At 41.7% G+C, this 22,521-nt stretch overlaps 2 protein-coding genes across 2 annotated transcripts in view; one reads left to right on the top strand and one right to left on the bottom strand.

Annotated features, from left to right (window-relative positions):
* The window catches only part of LOC122552869, a 98,151-nt gene that overhangs the window by 36,930 nt on the left and 38,700 nt on the right, over positions 1 to 22,521 (bottom strand). The window lies entirely within an intron of this gene.
* LOC122552870 (centrosome-associated protein 350-like) overlaps positions 11,220 to 22,521 on the top strand; it is a 27,280-nt gene continuing 15,978 nt past the window's right edge. The window contains exon 1 of the mRNA XM_043695958.1: positions 11,220 to 11,231. The gene's annotated coding sequence lies outside the window, so the exon portion shown is untranslated. The remainder of the gene's footprint in view (positions 11,232 to 22,521) is intronic.

Below are 22,521 nucleotides of genomic sequence, written 5' to 3'. Positions count from 1 at the left end.
CGAACCACAAATTGCTGAGCCTTAGTGTCGCATGGTCCACCAAATATAAAAATTACATAAACTAAAACCACTACATTTAACAAACATACAAAATTATTAAAAATAAAAAACAACAAAAACCAGAAAACAAACCAACATATAAAGCGCCAATAGCGCTGAGTAGGGGAACTCACCCCCTGCCCGGAGGGGGCAACTACCCATCCCGAACTGCCCATAAATAGACATCTAACTATCTCAACCACCTTCACTTCTCCCAGCTAGAGCCGCATCGCAAGCACAAGCTAAAAAGAATAAACACCCCATAGAATATCAATATGAATAAAAAAAATTCTTTCATTAAAAAAGGGGAATAAATACCCCACCCATCCTTTGGTATGTCCTAACTTAGAAATTTAAAATGTACACCTTAACCACCGCCAGACATAGTTTGAACCAAATTATTATCAATAGAGGAAAAAAAAAGGGGAAAAACAAAGCTCCAACCGGATTTCCTCCATTTCTTTAACAGAATGATAAACGCATACCCAAGCAACAATATTTATACATACTACAATTGTTTAAATTAGGTTAGTTTGTCCACAAAGTCTCTTGCCTTCTCCAATGTGTCAAAGAGATGCATGGATCCATCTAAGGTGATCCGAAGCACTGCCGGATATCTCAGGGAGTACTGAATCCCAAGTTCCTTCAATCTTCTCTTGACACGATCAGACAATTTTCGTTTCTGGATCACCGCCACTGAAAATTCCTGAAAAAACATAATCTTAGACCCCTCGTAAATTAGGGCCTTTGGATCCTTCCCCTGGAGTCTGGAAACCTCCATGACTCTCTCCTTATCCTGGTAACGATGGAACCGCACCAGGAAAGGACGAGGGCGTTGACCCAGACCCGACCACCGTGCTGCGACCCGGTGAGCCCTCTCTATCTTCAATCCTCTCATGCCAGTCTCCAAGTCAAGGAATTTCGGAAGCCAATCTTCAACAAATTCCGCAGGCTGCTCACTTTCCTTACTCTCAGGCAGACCGATGATCCGAATGTTTTTTCTCCTGCCCCTGTTTTCAAGATCATCCACTTGGTCACGCAAATTACGAACCTGCGTCTTCAGGGCTTGGATCTCTTCCTTGAATGAACTGGCATCAGCTTCCACCACTATGACCCTGTACTCCACCTCATCCGTCCTCTTCTCTAGGTCTCCCAGCTGCTGCTCATGCTTCTGCAGCATGAGAGAGACTGGAGCCAGCTTCTCGTCAATCTGTTTCCCCAAAATCTCGTGAGATTTCGAGAGCTGGTTCACCAGGTCCTGGAGAGTAATCGGCTCCGAGGCTGCTGCAGGCTGAGCTGCAGACCCGGCCTCAGTTGCTCCTCCTCTCTTTTTAGGCATTTCTGGACAGCTGAAAATACAGGTAAGTCAATTTTTAAATGGTTCTTGGGGCTCCACAATCTTTCCAACACCCCAAGAAATCCTGATGACCTGGGTTGGGTGGGTTAAAGGACCGTCCTGCTCCTGCTGCGATGCGAAGCTCTGCAGTGTGATCTTCTCAGATCGCCGCCATCTTAGATCCCCGGTCTCTGAGCATTTTAACCTGGTGCTAATCTCCTCCCTTAACTCCTTAGCCCAGCAAATTGTTACTACTTAAATAATCATCCAGTGCCTTTGTGAAAATCAAATGAAGAACACATGGTGGGGATGCCCAAAGATCTAATCAAAAAAGGAGTAGAGTTGGAAAAGTATTCCAATTTGGGAACGGAGGAGACCAATGAGGGATTTGAAAATAGGTATGAGAAGTTTTAAAAGTAAAGCTATTGCTTGACCAGAAGCCATTGAGCTAATCTGGTACACTTCTAGACCTCAGGATTACACCAGTATTAATCAAAGTAAAAACAGCAGAATATATCAGATGAACACTGGTTAAAGAGATGGAGTGAAGAGGAGGGTTTTAGATCCCTGAGGCATTGAGACCAGTTCTGGGATGGTGGGGCCAGTACAAACTGGACACGTTACACCTGGGCAGACCAGGACTGATTCCTTCGACAGAGTATTTGCTAGGGTGATTGGGGAGGGTTCAAACTAAATTAGCAGGAAGATGAGAATCTATACAAGGAGTCAGAAGAAGGGAAATCAAAGACAAGAGCAAAAAACAGAAATAGAAATAAGAGAAGTGATAGGGAGTGGAATCAACGGCTGGACTCAAACAAGTTCATAGTAAAAAAAAAGAAATTGGTATCTGAATATTAATTGGTAAGGAACATTAAAAAGACAAGCTTTAAGGCTTTGTGCCTGAATGCACAGAGCATCAAAATAAAGTGGATGAATAAATTGCACAAATAGGTGGAAACAGGTACGACATAGTTAGGCTTGTGGAGTGACGGGGGAGGGAGGGGTGGAACATCCAGAGGTATTCTGTATTTAGGAAGGATGAACAAAAAGGAAAAGGCAGTGGGGTTGTCATACTGGTTAAAGAGGTATAAACATAATATTGAGGAAAGATATTACCTCTGATATTGTAGAATTTATGTGGGTAGAACTGAGAAATACCAAGATGCTGAGAATGGCATTCAACAGGAAATTAGAGAAGCATGCATAGAGGAACATTTGTAATTTAGAATGACAGAATTCCTACAGTGTGGAAGCAGGTCATTTGGCTCATCAAGTCCACAGTGACCCTCCGAAGAGCATTCTATCCCCATCCCTGTAACCTTGCATTTCCCATGGCTAATCCATATAACGTGCACATCTTTGGGCTGTGGGAAGAAACAAGAACAGCCAGAGAAAACCCAAACAGACAAGGAGAGAATGTGCAAACTCCACACAGTCTCCTGAGGGTAGAATCGAACCCTAGTCTCTGGCACTATAAAACAGCACTGACCTAACCACGGAGCCACCATGCCATTGTAGGGGTGACTTTAGTCTGTATATTGATTGGGCAAACTAAATTAGTCACAATACCATCAAGGAGGAATTCTAAGAGTGTATACAGGATGGCTTCCTGGATCAATATGTTGAGGAACCATCTCCAGAATAGGCCATCTTAGTCTGGGTACTAAGTAATGAGAAAGGCATAAGTAGTTGTGAGAGACCACTTGGGGATAAGCAATCATGATATGATAGGATTCTTTATCAAGGTGGAGAGTGAGGTAGTTGATAATGAGACTAGGGTCAGAAGATCTTAATAAGGGAAACCATGATGATATGAGGCATGAGTTGGCTATGAGTGATTGGGAAATGTTTCTGAAAGGAATGACAGTGGATAAGCAAAGACAAATATTCAAAGAGTAAAGGTGTGAACTACAAAAATTATTTATTCCTGTCTGGCACAAGAGTGCAAAGACCACAGTGGCCAAACCATGGCAAATCAGTATTAGTAGAGAAATGGTGTTGGATAAATTGATGGCATTGAAGGCTGGTAAATTACTAGGGCTTAATTATCTACATTGTGGAGTACTTAAGAAAGTGGCCCTAGAAATAGTGGATGACCTGATGGTCATTTTCCAAGATCCTTTAGACACTGAAACAATTCCTACAGATTGGAGGGTAGCTCAGGTTACCCCACTATTTGAAAAGAGAGGTAGAGAAAAAACAGGAAACTTCAGATTAGTAAGTCTGACATCAGTAATGGGAAAGTCACCAGAGTCCTTTAATCAAGGATGTTATTGCAGAGCACATTAACAACTGTGGTAAACAGTCAGCATGGATTTACAAAAGGGAAATCATGCTTGAGAAATCTACTGGAATTATTTGAGGGCATAACTTGAACAGTTTATCAGGAAGAGCTAGTGGATGTGGCTTGTTTGAACTTTCATTTACTTTCAACAGACTCCCACATAAGAGATTAGTGTGTAAAATTAAAGTGCATGGGATCAGTTCGTGTATTGAGAGGGAGAGAAAATTGGTTAGTAGGCAGGAAACAAAGAATAGGAAAATGGGATTTTTTTCTGAAAGGCAAGCAACATCTAATGGGATACGATAAGGAGTGGTACGAGGACCGCAGCTTTGGCAATATATGTTAATGATTTAGATGAGGGAACTGAATGTAATATGTCAGAATTTAGAGATGACACCAAGTTGGGTGGAAGGGAGAGCTGTAATGAAGATGCAGAGATGTTGCAATGTGATTTGGACAGGCTGAGAGAATGGGGAAATACATGACAAATCCAGTTTAATGTGGATAAATGCGAGGTTATTCACTTTGGTAGCAAAAATAGGAAAGCAGATTATTATTTGAATGGCTGCAGATTAAGAGAGGGAAATGTTCAATGAAACCTGAGTGTCCTCGTGCACCAGTTCCAAAAGCACACAGGTGCAGCAGGCCATAAAAAATGCAAACTGTATCTTGGCCTTCAAGATGAGCACAGGAACAAGGATGTCTTGTTGCAATTATACAGGATACTAGTGAGGCCACACTTGAAGTCGTGTATGCCATTTTGATCTCCTTATTTGAGGGAAGACGTTCTTGCTATAGAGGTGGCTGGGCAGATGTACGAGGAGAGATTGAATCAGTTAGGATTATATTCACTGGAGTTTACAAGAATGAGGGGGATCTCATACAAATCTATGAAATTCTAACAGGATTACACAGGTTAAAAGCAGGAAGGGTGTTTCCAATTAGAGGGGGAGTCTAGAACCATTATATAAGGAAATGGGATAAACCTTTTACAAGATGAGAAATGTCTTCACACAGAGTGGTGAGCTTGTAGAAGTCACTAGCACAGAAAGTGGTTGAGGCCAAAACATCGTGTTTTCAAGAAGGAGGTGGATGGAGCTCTTGTGGCTAAAGGGATTAAGGGATATGTTGGGGGCGGGGGTGCGAGAAACGATGGTGAGGGGGGTGCAGGATTAGGATATTGAGCTCAATGAATAACCAGAATCATATTGAATGGTGGAGCAGGCTTGAAAGGTCAAATGGCCTTTTTCTGCTCCTATATGCCTCAGGGATGGAAATATGTCATCCTTGCCCAACTCAGCATACATGTGATTTCAAACCCATAGCAACATGTTGATTTTTAACTGCCCTCTGAAATGGCCTAGCAAGCCACCCACATCTACTAAATCTCTACATAAAAATTTAACAAGAATAAAATTGGATTGTCTACTCTGCATCAGTCTCAATAATCGAAATGAAAAAGCCACAACCTATACCTGATTACCCTGCAAAGTCTTCTCACTAAACATCTGGCAACTTGTCCCATAATTGGAATAGCTGTCCCACAGGTTGATTAAGTAACTGCCTAACTATAGTAAAGTCCCAGTTTTCAAAGGGGGTGCTTTCCAAGAAAACGTCACAGTGATTTTTGAACAGCAAGAATGGCTGACTGTATATGTGAACTTCCAGGAAACTGCAGATGAGAAAACACTGGAGTCACACACTGTGAAAAGGTGCACACTAGATATCACTTAGATAAGCAAATGGTGACAACTGTGATATTCACTCGAGAGTAGTAGTCATGAGAGTCATTAACATTGACTCCAGTCTCCATATGTTCTCAGGCCATCAGGTGAAACATGGACAAGTAATATTTCTGGCGATTACCATCCACTGCTTTCTTCATCTGAACAATCAGTACTCCTACATGTTGAACACCAAGAATGGGAAGGGCATAGCACATACTCTGATTGCAGGACTTTAATGTTCATCATTAAGATTGGCTTTGTAGAACCCGTACTGAGAGATGTGACTAAATCCCGAATTTCCAGCAGGCAGTGAGAAAACCAACAAGAGAAAAAAGCTTGCCCTTAACATTTTACGTGTGATAGATGCATCTGTCCATGACAGCATTGGTAGCAGTGTCCAATTGCACAGTCCTTGTGAAGGTAAATTCCCATTTTCATACTGAGGACACTATGTGTCCTCGTATGAAGCTCCACTGCATTCCATATGGAATTGATTCAGAACAGATCTATCAGTTCAAAATTAGGCCCCTATGACATGCAGCAGAATTATACTCAACCATGATCTTTAACTTTTGGCCCAGCATATCTCTCATTCTAACGTTGCCATCCAATCAGGAAACTAAATTTTTTCAATGAGGTGTGCAGGACAGCATGGCAGAAGTAGTGCTGGCATATTTAAAAATGAGATGACAACCTAATAAAGCTGCAAGACAGGAGTGTATGCTAAACAGCCAATGAAGTACTTTCAAGTGTAGTCACTCTTGAAATGTAGCAAATATGGTGGCCAATGTAAACACATCTCCCATAAGCACCAATGTGAAACTGACAATTTTCTTTATGTGATGTTGACTGAGAGATAAATTTTTGCTAGGACACCCTGCTCTTATTGAAATAGAGCCATAGATTCTTTTACATTTACCCAAGCAGGTATATGGGGCCTTGGTTTAATGTCTTATCTAAGAAACAGTATGTTCAGCAGTGTAGCACTGCCCCGTACTGTACTGGTGTATAGTCTTGATTTTACACTCAATCCCTTGAACATAAGAAATGGGACTGGGAGAATAGGCCATTTGGTCTCTGAGTTATGCCTTACCATTCTACAAGATCATGGCTGATCTGCCGCAGGTCTCAGCTACTTTTTCATAAACCTCAGCCCATGGAGAGTCATAGCAGTTTACAGCATGAGAACAGGCACTTTGCCCAACTTGTCCACGCTGCCCAGTTTTCACAATTAATCTAGTTCCATATGCCTCTGTTTGGTCCATATCCCTCCATACCTATCCCATCTATGTTCCTGTCCCAATGTTTCTTAAATGACCAAATTGTACTAACTTCCACCACTACCTCTAGCAGTCCATTCCAGACACTAACTATCCTCTGCGTGAAAAAATTGCCCCCGGATCTTTTGTATGTCTCCCCTCCCACCTGAAACCCTCTCATTTTAGACTCCCCTACCATGGGGAAAAGCTGTTGGCTTCCTACCTTCTCTATGCCTCTCATTATTTTACAGACATCAATAAGGTCAACCCTCAATCTCCTCTGCACCAGGGAAAAAAAGTTCTAGTCTATCAAGCCACTCCTAATAACACAAACCTTCCAGTTGAGGTAGCATCCTAGTAAATATTTTCTGCACATTTTCTAATTTAATAATATTCTTTCTTTCCACAGTAGGGTGACCAGAACTCATACAGTAATCCAAATGTGGTCTTACCAACATCTTGTACAGCTGCAACAAGATGTCTCAACTTTTATGCTCAATGCTCAGACCAATGAAAGTTAGCATGCCCAAAGCCTTCTTCACCACCCTGTTTAACCATGACTCCACTTTCAAGGAGCTATGAACCTGTACCCCTAAATGTCTTTGTTCTATAATACCCCAGGAACTCACTATTGACAGTGTAAGTCCTGCCATGGTTTGACCTATCAAAAGGCAAAATTAAACTCCATCTGCCATCCTCAGCCCACTGGCCCAGTTGATCAAAATCTTGCTGTATTTCCAAATAAACTTCTTCACTGTCCACTATACTACCAATCCAGGCACCATTCACAAAGTTACAAACCATAACTCCTAAATTCTCATCCAAATCATTTATATAAATGAGGAATAACAGTGGACCCAGTACTGATCGCTGTGGCATACTGCTAGTCACAGGCTTCCAGTTTGAAAAATGTCAGGGTCTTTAAACAGTACTTTAATAGTCTGTTTTGTTTGAATATAGAATGAAGTTCAGAGTCTAAAGGGTAGCGATTTAGCATTTCTACGTAGATAAAAAAAAGGAGGTCCTGCCTCCTGAACTAATTGCAGGCCAAAAAGTGGAAATAGCAAGCAATGGTCAGAGTTAAGTGATCTCACAAGCAGCAAGTCACATCTAAGCTTTCCTATCCTGCCACATCCAGTTGTGACTGGCAGTAAATAAAAGACGTGAGGTAAGATGAAACTCACTATCCTTGGTAACAAAGTAGTATCTGAACAAGTATGACATCAAGGAGCCCAAGGAAAACTGGAGTCAACAGGAATCAGTAGGAAATCTGTCTGCTGGTTGGAGTCATACATAACACAAAAGAAGGTTGTTGGATGTCAATCATCTCTGCTCCAGGACATCTCTGCCAGAATTCCTTTGAGGACTGTGCTAGGCCTAATCTTCTTCAACTGCTTCATCAATGACTTTCCCTCCATCATAAGGTCAGAACTGGGATGTTCACTGATGATTGCACAATGTTCAGCACTATTCACGACTCCTCAGATACTGAAGCTTGAGTTTATCATGCAGCAAGATGCATAGAACATTCAGTTCAGGCTGACAAGTGACAATTAGCATTCGTACCACAGAAGTGCCAGACAATGACCATCTCAAACAAGAGAGAATCTAACCATGTCCTCTTGACAGTCAATGCTGTTTCCTCCTATCAACATCCTGGCTGCATTAGACCATAAGACCATAAGACATAGGAGTGGAAGTAAGGCCATTCGGCCCATCGAGTCCACTCCGCCATTTAATCATGGCTGATGGGCATTTGAACTCCACTTATCCACATTCTCCCCGTAGCCCTTAATTCCTTGTGACATCAAGAATTTATCAATCTCTGCCTTGAAGACATTTAGCGTCCCGGCCTCCACTGCACTCCGCGGCAATGAATTCCACAGGCCCACCACTCTCCTAATGCGGAGACTCTGAAGAAATGTCTCCGCATTTCTGTTCTGAATTGACCCCCTCTAATTTTAAGGCTGTGCCCACGGGTCCTAGTCTCCCCACCTAACGGAAACAATTTCTTAGCGTCCACCCATTCCCAAGCCATGTATTATCTTGTAAGTTTCTATCAGATCTCCCCTTAACCTTCTAAACGCCAATGAGTACAATCCCAGGATCCTCAGCCGTTCCTCATATGTTGGACCTACCATTTCAGGTATCATCCGTGTGAATCTCCGCTGGACACGCTCCAGTGCCAGTATGTCCCTCCTGAGGTGTGGGGCCCAAAACTGGACACAGTACTCCAAATGGGGCCTAACCAGAGCCTTATAAAGTCTCAGTAGCACATCCCTGCTTTTATATTCCAATCCTCTTGAGATAAATGACAACATTGCATTTGCTTTCTTAATCACGGATTCAACCTGCATGTTTACCTTTAGAGAATCCTCAACTAGCACTCCCAGATCCCTTTGTACTTTGGCTTTATGAATTTTCTCACCGTTTAGAAAGTAGTCCATGCTTGTATTCTTTTTTCCAAAGTGCAAGACCTCGCAATTGCTCACATTGAACTTCATCAGCCATTTCCTGGACCACTCTCCTAATTTGTCTAGATCCTTCTGCAGCCTCCCCACTTCCTCAGTACTACCTGCCTGTCCACCTATCTTCGTATCATCGGCAAACTTCGTTAGAATGCCCCCAGTCCCTTCATCCAGATCATTAATATGTAACGTGAACAGCTGCGGCCCCAACACTGAGCCCTGTGGATTAAACAGAAGCTGAACTAGACAGGCCACATAAATGTTATGGCTACAAGAACAGGTCAGACAGTAATAGATCCACACCAAATACACTCAAGAAGCTTAACACCACCCAAAATAAAGCAGCCGGCTTGATTGGTATCTTACTGACCATCTTCCATATTCACTCCACCACCAAAGCAATGGTAGCAATGTGTACCAGCGAGTAAGTCAAGAACAACAGATGCGGTGGAATACTATCACCTGCAAGTTCCCTTCAAGTCACAAACCATTCTGACTTGAAACAATATCACCATTCCTTCAGTGCTGCTGGGTCATAATCTTGGAACAGTTCAAGGCAGCAACTCACCATCTTCTTCTTGAGGGTAATTAGGGGTGGGTAATAAGTGTTGTCTTAGAGATATTAACATCCCATGAATGAATATGTTTTTAAAATGCATACTGTGATGGTCTTTGAGAAGGGCAAAGTCCATATAGATCTATATGTTGGATTGGGCCACAGGCTCTAGAAAAGATACTTCTGAAATTGAAAGACAAATTAGACTGCCAGTATTGGAGAGTGAGAAAAGCCAGTCTCAATAGCTCATTGTACATGAATGCAGGTAATAGCCTGCACTCAGACTGTAATGACCAAATTCAATTTGAAACGGGGTCAGAAGATTCATCTAACTTGCAGTAGAATCTCCAGGGAAAACTCTCACTGAGACACAGTTCTGTGCTTAAATGTTAGCTTTCTGAGAAAAGAAAGGCACAGGAACAAACCTTTGGGAGTTAAGAATCACTTTAAACTGATTTAAGATAGAGCCATTGTGAAACAAAGGAAATAAAATGTTAGAAATACAAAGCAGGCTGCATTTTTAAAAGACAGATTAATCTTTCTTACATAAACCATTAAAACTAATGTATATAAGACAACCACAACAGACTGAATAAAAAGAAAACAAAATGAGTGGAGAAGAGAAGAAATATTGATTGAGATTTTTGGAATCTAGCAGGAATGCAGAGGCAGAACTACAAGCTGGGGCCAAGGCCCTCTTACTCTGACCTGTCATGGTGTAGTCTCACATTAGCTGGCATATTAACAACCAGTTACTGGAACTGTCGATAACTCAGCTTCTGGAGGTGGGCAGCCACATTGTCTCCTGATGCAGAGCCACCAGCACTGGGCCCTGATTTAAACAAAGACCTTACGTTAGCTGGCAGCCAGTAACCTGTCAAACTGCCAACAACATCCCTCCCCACAACATTATCATTGCTGTCAACTCCTTGAAATTTCAAAAATCTCTCTCCTTAAATTCTTGTAATATTCTAACCTCTACAGTTTTCTGTGATCGAGAATTCCAGACATTCACTATCCTCTGGAAGAAGAAATTCCTTCACATCTCAGTTTTAAACGAGTGGAAATAGAAACAGGAATACGCCATTCAGCCCCTCGAGCCTGCCCCTTGTTCAATGCGATCTGCGTGTCCTCTTATTCTGTAACTATACACTCTTGTTTGAAATTTCCCCTCTAATGGAAATACCTTCTCAACATCTACCTCAACAAGACTCCTTGGAATCCTATATGTTTTATAGAATCAATAAAATAGCTCTCATTCTTCTAAACTCCACTGAATAAGGGCTTAATGTGTTTAGCCATCTTTATAAGTCATCCCCTTCATCTCTTATTTAGTCTAGTGAACTTCAGCTTTGAATGATACACCTGCAATGCCGGTGTATCATTTCCTAAATATGGGGACCAAAACTGTACACAGTACCACAGGTACAGCCTCACCAGTGCCTTGGACAGTAAGAGGACTTCTCTATTTTAAACACCAACTGACAAGCAATAAATGCCAAAGGTCATTATTTGTTTCAGCAACCTATTGTCTTTTTGCGTTTCAAGCATAAGAACACCAAGTCCCTCAATGCTGCACATGTTTGGAATCTCTTTTTCTTAATTCATTTGTGGGATGGGGGTGTTATTAGCTGGCCAGCATTTGTTGCCCATCCCTAGCTGTCATTGAGAAGGTGATGGTGAGCTGCCTTCTTGATCATCGTGATCCACCTATTGTGGGTTGACCTACAATTACAGGATTTTGGGAATTCCAGGATTTTGACCCAGCGACAGTGAAGGAATGGCAATATATTTTCAAGACAGGATGGTGAACGACTTGGATGGAAACTTGAAGGTGGCTGTGTTCCCATGTATCTGCTGTGTTTGCCCTTCCAGATAGAAGTGGTTATGGCTTTGATGGTGCTGTCTAAGGACCTTTGTGAATTTCTGCCGTGTATCTTGTAGCTAATATGCACTGCTGCTACTGAGCTTTAGTGATGGAGGCAGTGCATACTTGTGGATATAGTACTAATTAAGAAGGCTGCTTTGTCCCGGAAGGTGTCCAGCTTCTTGAGTGCTGTTGGAGCTGCATCCATCCAGGCAAGTGGGTATATTCCATCACACTCCTGACTTGTACCTTGTAGATGATGGACAAACTTTGGGGAGTCAGGAGGTGAGTTACTTGCCTCAGTATTCATAATCTCTGACCTGTTCTTGTAGCCACTGTGTTTATGTGGCAAGTCTAGTTGAGTTTCTGGTTAATGGTATCCCGCAGGATGTTGATAGTGGGGGATTCCATTTAAATAATAGTCTGACTTTTGATTACTCCCACCAAACTACATGACCTTCCAACTTCCTATGCTAAACTCCATTCACTCACTCAATCAACCTATCTATATCCCCTTGTAGATTCCTAATGTCACAACATCCTTTGACCTATTTATGTATTATCAGCAAATCTGCATTCATTCCAGTCTGTCTCCTGCTCCAGTTTATAACTTTAGATAATAAATAATTGAGACCTTAGGTCTGATCCTTGTGGCACTCCAATAATTACATGGTGACCACTGTATCTGTGGAATCGGTTTCCGCTGTTTCAGTTATCCATGGTTTACTGCAGCCCAAACATATTACAGGGAACATTCCAGAACCACGGACCGAGGGCTGCTGGGAAGGTAAATTTCCCATTTAAATGAATGGGTTTGTTACTATCTTCGATTTCATGTTTCCACGTAGGTCTTGTAACATATCCCCCGCAGGTACAGGAGGACTATGTATATCTTTACAACTTGAAAATGACCCAATAATCCCAAATGTTTGTCTACTGTGTGTTAACAAATTCTCAAGCCATGTTAATATGTCACCCCCAGTACAGTGAGCTCCTATCTTGTGCAGCAACCTTCTATATCACACATTATCAAATGCCTTCTGAAAATCCTAATATACAACATTTATCAGTTACCCTTTACCAGTTATGTTTTTTATATTCTCAAACAACTCAAGCTAATTTGATAAACATGATTTTCCTTTCATAAAACCATATTGACTCTGTTTGACAGTGTTAAGCATTTCTAAATTTCCTTCTATTTCTTCCCTCATAATTGACTAGCACTTTCCCATCAACAGATGACTGGCTAACTAGCCTATCGTTTACTGCTTCCAGTCCCTCTCCCTTCTTGAACAGGGGATACATCAGCAGATTTCCAATTGGCTAGAACCCTTCGGGAATCTCGTGAGTTCTGGAGTATTTAGACAAATAGTTCCACCATCTCTTCATCCACTTCCTTAAAACCTTTCGGTGCGGGTCATGAGGTCCTGGACATCTGTCTGCCTTTAGTTCCATTAGTTTGTCAAATATTTTGTCCCTTGTGATGGATTGTTACAAGAGCTTTCCTCCCATTATCTGTTTTTTTTCTTCAAATTCAATTTTCTCCCTCTTTGTTAGCCTTTTAGTTATCTGCTGTTAGTTCCTAAAAATGTCCAAACCTCTGACCTACCACTAGTTTTTGCCACTTGGAATCTCTTAGGTTTTTGACTGGATACTCACCTTGATTGCCTTTGTTGATCACGGGTGGTTGGTTCATTCTTCTCATATAGTCCTTTTTGACAGAGATAAACTTTTACGCTGATTCAACATCTGCTGGTGATCATTAACTAACTTTCCCTTAGTCTACTTCCTCAGCCCATTTAGCCAACTGTTTCTTCATACCTTATAATTGCCCTTATTTAAGCTGAGGACACTAGTTTGAGACCCAAGTTCCTCTCCCTCACACAGAATATGAAACTCTATCATGTTGTAATGGCTAACACCTACATGATCCTTAACTATGAGATTTCATGATTCCGAACTTATTATGCATTACAACATCTAAAATAGCCTGTTACCGGGTCAGTATACTGCTGTATATACTATTTTATATGTAACATACTGCTCTAAGAAACAATCCCTGATGCACTGTAGATATTCGTCTTCCATGTTATTCTGGCCCATTTGACTTATCCAGTGAATATGCAGATTAAAATCACCTATGAAAATTGTACAGTCCTCCTTACACACCTCTATTATTTTTAAGTTATTTATACTTTGTCCGGCTGAGAGGCAATGCTTTGGAGGCCTATGGACAACTCCCACGCACTACCAATTTCCCTTGCTATTCTGATTCCACCCAAACTCACTCTACCTCATGATCTATTGCATTTACTTTGCTACTCTTCAATACATTGATGCAATCCTTTATGCAAACCTACCATACCTCCTTTTCCTTTATGCCTATTCTTACAGAATACTGAATACCTTTAATGTTCAGTATTGATCACCTTCTGACATCTCCAAAATAGCCAGCAATTCATTTGTTACTTCTATTTGTGACATCAACTCACCCATCTCAAAAATTGTGTACATTCAGATAAAGAGATTTATGCTTTGTCTTTTTACCATTTTTACTTTCTTGGGTACTAATTTCTGCTGCAGCATATATTTTCTATCCCTTCCCGTCATACTTGGATTCCCATTCACATCTTCACCTCTGCTCTCTTGTTTTGTTTTGATGTTTTTAAACTTTCCTTCAATTGAACTCTACCCATACTAGCATTTTCCCATCAACAGATGACTGGCTAACTGGCCTAGTATTCCAGCCCTCTCCCTTCTTGAACAGGGAGATTTCCAATTGGCTAGAACCCTTTGGGAATCTCGTGAGTTCTGGAATATTTAGACAAATAGTTCCACTACCTAATTAGTTTAAAGCACTATCTACAAACCTAATTGTATAATTTGCCAAGATACTGGGACCAACATTATTCTATTGAAATTCATCCTAATGGAACAGTTCTCTCTTTCCCCAACACTAATGCTCGTTGTTTGTGAATCAAAACCCATTTCTCCCATGCTGAGATTTCAGCCATGCATTAACCTCTCTAATCTTATTTACCCTGTGTCAATTTGCATGTAGTTGAGGTAGTAATGCAGAGATTTTTACCTTTCTACTTCTGCTTTTTAACTTAATCTCAAGTAACTCATGGTCTCTCAGTAGAACTGCCTCCCTAGTCCTATCTATGTTGTTGGTACCTAAAGGAGCACAACAACTGGATCGTTACCTTCCTAGTCTAGGTTCAGAAGAGATCTCTTAAATCGGAATACCAGGTAGACAATGCAGCCTTTGTGACCCTCTGTCTCTGCTGCAGCAAAATGTATCCACTCCCCTAACTGTGCCTCCATTTAACTAGAAATGCACTCTGGACCACAGTGCTGTGATCAGTTCCACTATTCCATAAGATGGAGGAGCAGAAGTAGGTCATTCAACCTGTTAAGTCTACTCTGGCATTCTTTGAGATCATGGCTTATCTAATAGTCTTCAACTTCACTTTCCTGTCTTAACTCCATATCTTGATTCCGTTATTGATTAGAAATCTATCTATCTTAGCCTTGAATATACTTAACAAACAGCTTTGACATCCCTCTGCAGTAAAGAATTTCACAGTTTCACTCCCGTCATCTCTAGCTTAGATGGGTAACCCCTCATTCTAAGATTGCGCTGTTTGGTGCTAGACTCACCCACAAGAGTAAACAAATTCTCCAAAACTACCATGTCAAGCTCCCCAAATTACCTGATGAAAGGAGCAGTGCTCTGAAAACTAGTACTGCCAAATAAACCTGTTGTACTGTTACCTGGTGTTGTGTGACTTTTAACTTTGTCCACCCCAGTCCCAACACCAGCACCTCCACATCAAAGCTCCACAAGAATCTTAATTGCATCAATAAAGTCTCATCTCAATCCTCTAAATTTCAACAGAATCAGCCCCCAGCTTGTCCTTATAAGAAAATCCCTTCATACACATTGTCGACCTGTTGAATCTTCTTTGGAATACCTAAGTTTGAATCTAACAAGTAGAAACAGTTCTTCGCCATCAAGTTTCAGGACTGGGAGTCGGTAATTCGGCCCTTTGAGCCTGGTCTGCCAATTATGGCTGATCTTATCCTGATCTCAACTCTACTTTCCTGACTGCTCCCCACAGCCCTTTATCCCACTTTTCGTCAGAAACATATCAATTTATTTCTTGATTATGCCTCCACTGCACTCTGGAGCAGTGAGTTCTACAGATTCACAAACTTTTGAGAAGAGTAGTTTCTCCTCATCTCAATTTTGAACCTATGTCCTCTCTATGATCTCTTGTTCTAGACTGTCCCACAAGTGGAACATCTATTCAACATCCACCTGATAAATCCCCTTTAGTATTTTACATACCTTAATCAGATGGTCCCTTATTCTTCTGTGCTCCAGTGAGTACAAGCCCGAGGTATTTAACCACTCTTCATATAGCATTCCTGGAATCAACCTGATGAATGTCCTCTGAACTGCCTCCAGTACCACCACACTGTTCCTCAAGCAAGGAGATGAAAACTGGACACATTACTCCAGATGTGGTCTCGCCAATGCCGTATATAATTATAGCACTCCTTTACTGTTATAATCCAGTCCTTTTGCAATAAATGCCAAGTTTCAATTTGCCTTTCTTATTATAGGCTACACCTGCATACCCACTTTCTGCAATTCATGCATAATGACACCCAGATCTCTCTGCACTGACACACTTTGAATCTGCTTTCCAATTGAATAATAATTTGCCCATTTTTTTGGTCAAAATGGATAACCTCACAGTTATCCACATTAAAGTCCATCTGCCAGATATTAGACCATTCTCCTAGCCTATCAATATCCATCTGTAAACTCTTTATATCCACATCACAGCCTACTTTCCAAACTATTTCAGTATCATCTGCAAATTTTGTTATGTTACACGCTGTCCCTGTTTGCAGATCATTTATATAGATTGTAATAGTTGAGGTCAAAGAACTGAAACCTGTAGCAACCTACTAGTTACAGGTCGTCATCCACAGAAGGATCCATTTAATCCGAACCTCTGCTTTCTTTCAGTCAGACAATCCTTTACTCAAGCCAATACTTTACCCCTAATTGCCTAGGATCTAACATTCTGGATCAGATTTTTTTATTTGGCACCCTCTCACATGCCTTTTGGAAATCCTGATATACCACATCCACCGGATGCCCATTATCCACCCTGCTGGTTCCATCCTCAAAGAACTCTAGCAGGTTTGTCAAGTATGGCTTGTCCTTCATAAAACCATGCTGACACTAATGAGTTGAGCTTTGTTTTTCCAAGTGTTCAGTTATCTTCTCCATTTCCCTCTCAACAAGGCTATACTCTATGTGTAGAAAGTGAGGTCTGCAGATGCTGGAGATCAGAGCTGAAAATGTGTTGCTGGAAAAGCGCAGCAGGTCAGGCAGCAACCAGGGAACAGGAGAATCGACATTTCGGGCATAAGCCCTTCTTCAGGAAGGCTACACTCTATGTGTTCCATGGTAAAGCAGAATGGGGGCCCGTAAGATTTGAATTCACAATCTCTGATTTAACATAGCCAGTGCTCTGACTTGAAATTCTCCACTTGCCTCCAATAACACTCAAGAAGCTTGATGCAATCCACGATAAAGTAACCAGTTTGATTACCATTTTACCTATAAGCATCCATCAGTCTCCACCTCTAAGATTCAGTAATAGCATTGTGTACTATCTACAAGGTGGACAGCACCTTCCAAATCTACAAACGCTTCCACCTAGTAGGACAAGGGCAGTAAATACCTGGGAACACTACCATCTACAAATCCCCCTGCAAGCCATTCACCATCCTGACTTGGAAATATATTGTCATTCCTTCACTGTCACTGGGTCAAAATCTTGGAATTCCTTCCATAATGGCATTCCTTCCATAATGGCATCCAACCCACAGCACAGGGACTGCATCAGTTCAAGAAGACAGCTCACCATCATCTTTCCAATTGCAACTAGGGATGGGCAATAAATGCAGGCCAGCTAGCAATGCCCAAGCCCGACGAATGAATCAATTTGAAAAGCAACCTTCTAGAAGCTTCTCCAAAGTCAATGTCAGCCAGACAATCAACATTGTGTACTGCCTGATAGGTCTGGAATGCTAATAAATGTGTTGTAATGTCCTATGGAAAAGCACCTCACATAACAGAATTGGCAGGTTACAGTTATCCTACAACAAAATGTGTTAATGTCTTTCCACAACCACTAGAATGGGTCATAGACAGTTGGTTATCTGCTAATCCTTCCCCAGGTATTTGCTCATATGACTTCCACAGTATTAAACCCAACAGCCTTTTAACTAGAATTTTGAAATAGCAGGCAATTTAGCAGTTAGTGCTGTTCCATAAAACATTTACTGAAAAAGTCAACATCCTTAGCTTCAGGCTGTAAAGGGAATAAAAAGCCTCTGGCCTGTAAAAATTAGCCACTAATCTGTATTTGTGCAACCTGGAAGTAAAAACCTCCCTTTGCCAAAACAGTAAAATGGAAGTCATATTTCAACAAAACTTGTTATAAAGTCTTTTGAAGAAATGTTAAAGAGAAGATTCTGTACTCCTCAAGTGCTAGCTAACCAATCAATTCACCACTTTAAAGGAATTACAACTTTGGACCTGTGGACTGCATCCTAAAAGTAAAAACATTGATAACTTGGTACCCCTCAGTTTTACAGTATTTAAATTGTTACTAATTGTTTACTCTCTTTATCTGTTCTGATTTTTACATTTCATTGTATGTTTATATTGTGCTTGTGTCGGGAGATTTCCCCTCCATCTAAGCGTGTGTGGCTTAACTTTACTGCAGTGTTCCTGTAGTCCTTGCAAAATCAGAACTCATAAGCAGCAGGAGTAAGGGAAGTATATCCAAACTGCTTAAAAGAGGGGGAAAAAATAAATAACAATCTACTTTTGGATAGGTGGCAGAGAGATTTGTTTTGAAACTTACAATCTATTTCAAACAACGTCTTTATCCTCCTTCTGTCATCCAGCTCTCCACTGTACCTACTCTATTCTCCACTCCACTCCTCTAAATCCCATCCCCATTTCAAATATAATAAAGATAGGATCCCCCTTGTCCTCACTTTCCACTCTCCACCAGCCTCCACATCCAACGTAATGTTCTCAAACACTTCGACCAACTCCAATTAGACCCCACCACCAAGAACATCTTCCCCTCCCCACCCTCCTCTGACTTCTGCAAGGACTGTTCTCTTCACCACTCCCTAGTTTGTTCCACACACCTCACCAACCTCTGCAGCCTAATGGTACCTTCCCCTGTAAGCAAACAAGATGCAATACCTGCCCATAACTACCTCCCTCACCTCTATCCAGGGTCCTGTACAGTCTTCCAGGTGAGACAGAGGTTCACCCTATATCTCCTCCAACCCAGTCTACTGCATCCAGTGCTCTAATGTGGTCTTCTCTACATTGGTGAGACCCAATGTAGACTACATGATCATTTCACTGTGCATCTTCACCGGGCCTGAAACACCCAGCCTGACCTCCTGGTTACCACCCATTTCAATTCCCCCTCCCACATGTCCATTCTCGGCCTCCTCCATTGCCGCAGTGAATAAGACTGTAAATTGGAGGAACAACACCTCATCTTCCGCCTGGGCAGCTTACAGCCCAAAGGACTTAACACTGAATTCTTGAATTTCAAGTAACCTTCCCACTCATCCCGGGCTCCCTTTCCAGCCCCACTACCTCCCTTCCATTCCACCTACCGACCCTTCCTTCCAGCTACCAACCAGATTCATCCCTCCCATCGACCAACCCGATCATACCCATTACCTGTGTTCATCACTACCCCACCATTCTGCTACTTTCCCCATCCCATGACCATCTCTCTCTCTTTAACTGTAGCTCCCCTTACCTGCACACCTAGTCCTGAAGAAGGGTTATACCCAAAAAAGGTTGACTTCTCCAAATCCTGATGCTGCCTGGTTTACTACGTTCTTCCAGCCTCCTGTTTGTCTACTTTGGATTCTAGCATCTGCAGATTTTTTTGTCTCTAAACATTATAGACTGGTATTTGACAAAACTGTCAAATCATGCTTCCATGTAGATATTTGGTTAGCCTAGATCTAGGGCTTAGGTAAAAGATGCCCTCCAACGCATCTCGTCCACATCATGAACCTCTACCCTCAGACCCCACCCCTCCAACCGTAACAAGGAAGGGTGCTCACCTTCCACCCTGCCAACCTTCGCATAAACCAAATCATCCGTCGACATTTCCGCCACCTCCGTGACTACCTGGTATATTTCCCTCCCCATCCCTTTCTGCCTTCTCCGTGACTACCTGGTCAGGTCCACGCGAGAACATCTCCTGGACACCCACACCAACCAACCCCACTGCCCCCTGACTGAACACTTCAACTTCCCCTCCCACTCTGCTGAGGACATGCAGATTCTGGGCCTCCTCCATCAGCACTCCCTTACCACCCGATACCTGAGGAAGAATGCCTCATCTTCCGCCTCGGAATCCTCCAACCCCATGGCATCAATGTGGACTTCACCAGTTTCCTCATTTTCCCTGCCCCCACCTTACCCCAGTTCCAACCTTCCAGCCCAGCACCGTCCTCATGACCTGTCCTACCTGCCTATCTTCCTTCCCACCTATCCACTCCACCCTTCCCCCTGACCTATCACCTTCATCCTCTCCCCCACTCACCTATTGTACTCTATGCTACTTTCTCCCCACACCCACCCTCCTCTCATTTATCTCTCCACCCTTCAGGCATTCTGTCTGTATTCCTGATGGAGAGCTTTTGCCCGAAACGTTGATTTTATTGCTCCTCGGATGCTGCCTGAACTGCTGTGCTTTTCCAGCACCACTCTAATCTAGATCTAGGGTTTAGGTCAATGAATTGTCTTCTTTCTATTTAACCTATTTTTCTAATCAGACTGTTCAGAGTCTATTACAGACAACTACAGCAGGTGAGATTTGAACCCTGGCCTCCCGGTCTAGGGGTAGAGACACCACCAGTGTGCCACAAAAGGGCCATCAATTGTCTTTTATTTATTTAAGGTAATTAACTGATTAGTTCTCAACTTGTCAGTTTGTTGATAAAACAGGAACTGGAACCATTGTCAAGGAGTTCTTGCTTACTTTTGGAAATATTAATTGAATTTCAGAAGGTCTCTTATAATGTCTTTATGGGATAATTACAATTTGGACCCAATACCAACTGAATTGGCAGGGTCGTCACGTAATTTCTTGGAGCCACTTTGTAAGGTTCTGTGCTTCCATTTTAAAGACAGGTAAGCTTTCTTTTCAAAATATATATAACTACACATTTGTGACAATGTGTGTCATGCCCCATGACACTCACCATCTTGGATCTTATGGGATGATTTAAGTGCTTGGAGGATGGACCCATGTTCTCCTGGTTACTTTGGAAATATTCACCTCCTCCTCCACTTCCAGCCAGGCACTTCTGATCTCCTGAAATGAGCCTGGGAAGAAAATCTGCCATCTGTAGGATCAATTAGCTCATATCTATTTGGAAAGAGTGTGACATGTCATGCGGTCAGGACACAGAACTGGTTTGATGACTGGGTTACTGAACTAGAACTGAAAATCCCAGCCTTAGAGTAGAAAGAGTTAAAAAGTATAGAACTTAACATCTAGGTGATATTTGGACTGTTTCTGGCGCTGAACCTGAAAGCATGTTGTCTTGAAATAATACTACATAAATTTATTTGGAAACCATACAGGGCCTTCCTGAAACAATAGATCAAATGTTGTGTGGTTTGGAAACGGAAATGTTTATGTATATAAAATGTTCAACTTTGTAGTCACAATTCCAGTTATACCATTAGTACCATTATCTTTTGGCTGACTATGACTGTACGAGCATCACAGGGGAGTCAACAATAAAACAGTCAACGATTAAGTATTCTGGATGTGACCTACATCCTATTACAAGAACAAAATGAAAGGGCTGAAACTTGAAAGACACCTACATCTGCAGTACATCATTTTGGAGAAAACTGTTACAGTGTATTAATCCTACAAGTTTATCATCAATACAAAATTATTCCATATTTGCATCAATGCTGAATGTGGAGACAATTGGTTGGATTTTCATCTTAAAGGGGGTAATGCAAGTTGGGAAATTTCCTTGCGCCCACTTCAGGGTAAACAGTCATTAAATGCAGGATTTTCCTTCGCGGGGACGTGGGTGATAACAAGGTTAGGCCCACCACCCCTGGAAAGAATTCAGGGGCAGACAGAGAAGCAGTTGAAACCTAGGACAGGTTATGTTAAAAGCCACTGTACTCTGAAAAGTTGTCACAGGTGTAGTAATAACAGAAAAACAAAGCATTTCTCTGGCCCTCATCTCCATGTCCCATCCATGCCAGCTGATGTCTCCTCTCCTCCTCACCCCATCTATCTTCATGGACCCTCATATGCCTCCACAGCACATTAAGCCACCTCAATGTCAATTCACTCACTCTAAATTCTATAAACAGCCAGTAAATCCTATATTAATTGTAGAATGTGTGGAGAAACAGTCATAACTTTCCACTGGCATAAAAAATATTCTCCTTTCATTACAGCACTATAAAATTGTCATCCATCAATTATCAATTACAGAAAGTACAAGTACTTTAAACTTCTATCTTTTGTAAATAAGTGTACTGCAATTGACTGAATAGATCACAGAGCAAGAGGTGTCAATCAAGCAATGTTTTCCCGAGAGCACAGCTGTTGAAACTGTCTAATGGATGCTAAACTCTTAACGAAACCTCATTACACACTCCTGCATTCCTTCAAAAATCATGTCAGGCAATTATTTCAGACATTCTGACTGCAGGTGGAAATCCTGAATCCTGCCATGGCAGTTGTGGCATTTGAATTAAATAAATATCTGGAATTAGGAGTCTAATGATGACAATGAATCAATGGTTACAAAAACGCATCTGGTTCGCTGATGTCCTTTAGGGAAAGAAACGGCTGTCTTTA

Source organism: Chiloscyllium plagiosum, chromosome 9 (assembly GCF_004010195.1).
Source record: "Chiloscyllium plagiosum isolate BGI_BamShark_2017 chromosome 9, ASM401019v2, whole genome shotgun sequence".
Taxonomy (NCBI): domain Eukaryota; kingdom Metazoa; phylum Chordata; class Chondrichthyes; order Orectolobiformes; family Hemiscylliidae; genus Chiloscyllium; species Chiloscyllium plagiosum.
The sequence above is the reverse complement of the archived record's forward strand: the minus strand, read 5'-3'. Positions and strand labels throughout refer to the sequence as shown.